Consider the following 6,465-nt stretch of genomic DNA (forward strand, 5'->3'; position numbering starts at 1 on the left):
ACACGGGTGCAGTTTCATCAGGTGAAAAAAGCGATCATATACTTTCTTACAGAACATCAACTACTAAGGAACCATTGATAATTATAATAGCAAAAGAACAGAGTGTAACATCAGAGAAGAAAAATGCATATAATTTGAACCCTTAGTTCTAAACAAACAATCAAACCACGTATTGCATACTAAGGTTCATACCAAAACATCTACTTTATCCCAGAAACATGTGGAATGAACAATCAAACTAATGCTTACCTTTGCAATCTTCACAAGTTGGTCATGGTTGTCATGGCCATAAAAGAATGGTTCCTTGCGAAATATCTGCAGACATCAGTCAGCAATCATATTAAAAAATGAGTTACCAACCACCAACTGACAAAATGTTTGTGTGATTGTGTCCAATAGTATTAACATAAGGACAACATTTTTACAGTCATACATACCATTCCAGCAAACATGCAACCAAGACTCCACATGTCCAAAGAATAATCATAGTCTTGTAAATCAACAAGGAGTTCAGGACTCTTGAAATACCTGAATCAAAGTGGGAAAATATGCCCAGGTCAGATGTCAAAAAGAAAGCATGGACCAATATTGAGAATTAGATGTGATTTGTTAATTCATACAAATAAATTGCAGCGCATAAGGATATCATGCTATCATATACAGAGTGATTATAGTGGGCTTTTACGCCATTCACCTGATTTGCTTGTTCTTAAGATTCATTAACTTTATTACTTAACTTTCAGAACTATAATCACATAGAAGCGAACTCAAATCAATTGAGTCTCTCTGCTATGTTGCTTCTAGACTCTAGAATAACAGATCTACATCAGTTGCTAATATTATCCTAGATGCCTATTCCCATGTGCCAGAACAAAATCAGTAAAGTGATCTGCTAGCCTCAGAAAATAAGTTAATAGATTGATTTCTAAAGAAAGTCTTCACCGAGTCAAGATAGTCTTTGCAGTTCCAAAGATAGTTATACTTCTTATCCTAGCTTTACAGTGAACATACACAGGCATTAGGTCACAGATTAACAAACTACTACCTACAGAGATAGAACAACAACGAAATCAGAGCTACACATCCAAAGGGAAATCGAAAATACAGAACAATTCAGTGGACAAATACGAAACCACAATAAGAAAGAGGAAAGTCTAGGGAAGCCTACCTGTTGAGAGTCACAGAAGCGCGTGATGCAGCGAACCATCTCAGCAGCGAACCATCTTCGCGGGCCTACTGGAGCTCGCATCGGATTCAGATCCGGTCACGCCAGCCCTCAATCCACCACCAGGGACGCCACCACCCAAGATCTGCCGCTTGGAGAATAGGCTCTCCCTGCATCTACCGTCAGGGAGCGCGCCCGCCCTGGATCCACCGCCGGGGGCGCGGCCGACCTAGATCCGCTGCAGGGGGCGCCACGCGTGCTGCCGCCACCGGTTGGGGCCATCCTATGCGCCGTCGCCACGGAGGGAAGGTGGGCAAGCGCCACCGCACTGAGCGCCGCCACCGCGGCACCGAGAGAGGGAGAGAGAGGTAGGCATCAGAGGGAGAGAGAGAGAGTGCACCATCGGGTGTGAGAGAGAGAGAACGAGAATGAAACCTTAGGGTTTGGGAAGTCCGGCGGGTGGTTTTGTTCCTGGTGGGGCGAACTTCGGCCGTTGGATTTAGATCAAGAGCTTAGATCGTCGACAGCCTTAACAGGCCTGCGGGAAAGTGAGGCCCAAGTCCAGGTTTGGAGCCTGCGGGTTTCGGCGGCGGCATTTGTAGGGGGCGGCTGGTGATTGAGCCGCCCCTACAAATCACAACACTAGGGGCGCCTGGTGAGTGAGCCGCCCCTACAAATCTCACCCATTTGTAGGGGTGGCTCGTATCACCAGCCGTCCCTACTGTTTTATTTGTAGGGGCGGCTGATCTCGTGGCTCCCGAGCACTTCACTGTAGGGGTGGCTCCATCACCAGCCGCCTCTACAAAAAATTTGTCCCGTTGCTACAAATTATTTTTCACGTAGTGATTTTCGTTCCACTTGAGCTCTAAAAATAGAGAAAACATAACTTACAGAAGAAGAGTGCTTGAGTCGGCAGCTTTGGTTTCGGAGAGATCCAGGTTTTTTCAAGACATAACCACACACTACAAGAGATGGTGTTCTGTGACAATATTTGATTTCTGTCATAATATCTGGAACTTATGTCGTTAGTCTTATCTCTCAAGTTATAGTTAGGCTCCTTTGAAGAACAACATAATTTGAGGATGAGGACCATCTCTTGTATTATCACAATAATGCCATGTTAGCAGGGTTCGCGACTTATATCCATGTTGTTCCTCTCATTGATTGGCTACGAAAGGAGCTTCGATGGCCCATCTACAAAATAACCATCGAACATCAGCCATCGAAGGTGCAAAACCAAATCAGCAACTTGCCTTCCAGATCAGGAAAATAATAGCCTGTATACTTTTTTTTTATCGGGTACAACTTGGACACACACAATCCACACACACACCACACGCGCATTCATATACACGCAAAGAAGAGATTGGGAGGCTCTCCAGCCTCTAGTGCATGGGAAACGAATTTTCTAAAAAAAATTCAGAAAAAATATATGAATACTAGGGTTTGAACCCTAGCAGGTAGCGTCTCATTGGACTGTCCTACCACAGGCCCATTCGCAATAGCTTGTATACTTTTTGGACAATAGCACCATAATTAGTCTAGTAACAACAATTAACATAGAGTCAGAGGTCCGAGGACATATTGAATTGGCACCAACCGTCCATTATTCTAAACTACTTCATCCTCTGTTCCAAATTGTAAGTTGTTTTAATATTTTTAGATTTATAGCTTTGTTGTCTAGATATATATGGGGATCTAGAAAAGCAAAAGAGAACTACAATTTCAAACAAAAAGTGACTAGCTAGGATATTTCTAGCAAAGAACAGATTGGACGTCTGTGATTTAGTCAGTCTCACCCAATTGGGATCGTGCTAGGACTAATGAATCCATGACAAATGCTGGCTAATAAATTGGGATCGAACTAGGAGTAATGAAGCCATGACAAATGTGGGCTAAAAATTGATAGACTACTTAGGCCTTTTGTGGCTGGGTTTGTAGCGGGGCTTCAGCTTTGACTTCTTTGGCATTTTAGGTGAAGCCCCTACCAAATACAGTACTAGCTAATAAAACGGCTCTGAGAGAAGCTACCGAGGGGAGAAGCTAGCCATTTTTTATACTAGGGGACACTTTTGGCATGGCTCTAGTTTCTTACAGCTCTTGTAGCATAGCCATGCCAAGTAGCGATCTAAAAAATGGTTCATTGTAAGGAGGCTGAGGAGCTGGAGCCATTTTTTTTTACATAGGAGCGGGAGCTATGAAAATGTGGGTTTGCTCGACTCATCTGAACAAATTTGACACAAATTATTACAAAACTATCACAAGAGCCATTTTGGCAAACATTTTTCCAAAAATAACTTCAGCTTAATTTATGAGAGAAGCTACTTCACAAGAGGAGTTAGAGCCGTATTAAGAATCAAGAGGAGACGGAGTCCTGCCAAACTGCTGGCCCTAGATGGGTGAAGCTTCTAAGGTCATGATTGTTTCTGCGTGAAGCTCAGCTCGGCTCGCACCTGCCGGTCAGGTTCTCTAGTGCCTGGCACAGAGCATATATACAACTATACGAGTCATGTGCATTTGGTTGCTTCCTTCCCTCCTGGCGAAGTTGCGTTAGTTTAGTTGATTGGTTACGTCAGGGTTTTTTTTTGCTACACTCAAGGACATGGAATTGGCACACACATCCATGCTGCACCCCGCCGGACAAACTCGCTAGAAGCCGAATTGATTTTCGTTGCTGAGTAGCCAGGCCGGTAGCTACTGTTTGCACAGACGCTGCGACGGACCGATCCACCCGCACTGCTCACCTGCGCTGTGCGCCGTGTGTCTAAACCCGTGTTGCCCATCCGAGTTGTGCGCTGCGTGCCCCCACCCCACTCCGCTTCGGTCGCATGCGTAGCCTACTCCCACCCGTCGCGCGTGCTGCCTGCCCGGCTGAGCCAAGGCCGGTCCTAATGGTGCTGATATTGGTAGTCCTCGCGCACCGCCACTGGTGCTGGTGCTGGTGGCGCTCGCTCACCGCCGACTCCCACCCCGACGCCTAGAATTGATCAGCTCCGGCCTTTCCTATATTGTAAAACGCATGTTTGAAGTGTTTTAAATGTTTTAGAGGTTTCATATGGATGTTGCAATGGTAATTTTCAGATGTTGCATATGTTACAATGGTTATACACGTATGTTGCAAGAGTTTGTTCAAAATATTTCATCTGTTTCGTACGCATGTTGGAAGTATTTTATCTGGATGTTGTATATGTTGCAATTGCTATGTTGCCAATATATGTTCTAAACGTTTCATCTATTCCAGACGTATGTTGCAATTGTTTTATCTGAGTGTTGCAAAAGTAGATCTGGATGTAGGGTTGTTGAGTGAGGAAGAGAGCTAGCGTGGGAGCCATGGCGGCATCGATGTGGGGAGGAGGCGTAGACCGCGTAGCGCCAATGTGGAAGAGGCGGCGCATGGAAGAGTCATCCGAGCGACGTGGAAGAGGTGAACGCGAAGCGGTGTGGAAGAGACGAGCGAGGCGCCGGTGTGAAGAGATGGGGCCGAGTTAACCGGGCGTCGTGGGGAGTGGAGCCGAAGGGAGCGGTCCAAACGCGAACATGAACGACAGAGCTGGCATGGGTGGTGCACGAATCCAAGAGACTGGAGCAGACGCGGACATTCGGGCGCTAATCTTTCCCATATAATTTTCTATATCAAAAATCAAATCCCACGTATGACCTTCTATTTCCTCAGACCAGCAGCCCAACAAGCATCGCGTGCCAATAACAAAGCCGCCAGTCCAAGGCCGGAATTCCTTTGCCCTCGTCGTGCTGTATAATCGATGTCCCCCTCCCCCTCCAGCCGCCGCCACGGCGGCACGGCACCTCGCCGGCCGGCGCCGGAATCCCTGCAGGCGTCGGAGGCGAGGGACTGGTCTGCGCTGCCCCGGGACATCCTTCTGGACATCTTCCTCAGGCTGGGGCCACGCGAGGTCATGCTGGGCGCGGAGTTCGCCTGCAGGCCGTGGCGCAGCGTCGCGCTTGAGGAACCATCCTGTGGCGCCGCGTCGGTATGGAGAGCACCTCCGACAAGCAGTGGTGTTACCGTCACCGCAGTTCTGAGATGGCCATGAAGCTCGTCGCCGTCGATCGCGCCGTGGGACGGTGCGAAGCCTTCCAAGGATACTGCAACGATGACTATCTGCTCAATCTTGTGGAAAGGTACTACGACTACATTCTGCTTTACCGTATTCTGCTTTACAGACCATCAAAGCGACGCAGCTTATTTTATTGCAAATTAGCTACCCTACGTGATGGCATTTCACTATTTTGCTGGAAAAGAAAACCGAAAAGATTGGAATGACCTCTCCTCATTTTGCATCTATTTTCGGTCAAAAATTGGAATACTCTCACCAGCAGAGAGTGAGAGTGTCTCCCTAACTCTTGGACCATTATATAGAGGAGATTACAATTTATAAATTTTGTTCTGTTAGCTATATGCCCGGTACATTAGTGTGCAGAAACTCTTTTACAAACATGGGATGTCTAAGCTAAAGTACAACTGGTTCATTTTTATGTAGAGAGGTCTACTGAGTTCTTGATCATTTGGACAACAGGAGTGGTGCTGGATCACAACAATATATTCTCCTTGGTGCTTTTCAATTGTGGATCATAGAATTGTTGGTGTGTACTCTCCTTGCATGGATTGTTGGTGTTGGGTTTGTGTTCTTTCCTCGCCTTCTTGTTTTGTATCCCACCGTTCATGACCTAACCATGTAACTAGCGCTTGGCACCCTCCATTCCCACGTCGCCAGCTTGAGTACAAAATTGTTTAGGTAGAGACTATCGTCACCCGTTGACTTCTTAAAAAAAATGTGCATCATAAAGTCTAAGGGCAGCTCCAATCGTGACTTATGAACTAGCTCTAAGCCTCTAAGCATATTATTTCATCTTCTAATAGAAGAGAGAAAAAACTATTTCTTGATTAACAGCTAGGCTCACGCTCATATTTTAAATTTATGTGAGAGTGTTACGTGGGGCTATCTATATTATAAACTATGTGTTAAAAGTTAACACCATTGAAAAAGTTATCTCTTAGACCTAGTAACCAGCTTCTACTATACTATTAAGGCCTTAAGGGTGCCCTAATTTGTAGAGCAATTCTAATAAGTCACGCGAAAAGGCGCGCTTCGCAACTACTGGGAAGCGAACCAGTGACCTTAGCCTCGCACGGTCCCTCCTCTAACCACTGCACCACACATTCATTTGTGTCCATATCAGATATTTCTTATACTCATATTATTCTCGACCGAACTTGAAATGAGTTTTTTGGACTCTAAACGAATTCAAATGAAAAATCGTCAACTACAAAGTTGTATAAC

Source organism: Miscanthus floridulus, chromosome 13, assembly GCF_019320115.1.
Source record: "Miscanthus floridulus cultivar M001 chromosome 13, ASM1932011v1, whole genome shotgun sequence".
In the NCBI taxonomy this organism is placed as follows: Eukaryota; Viridiplantae; Streptophyta; class Magnoliopsida; order Poales; family Poaceae; genus Miscanthus; species Miscanthus floridulus.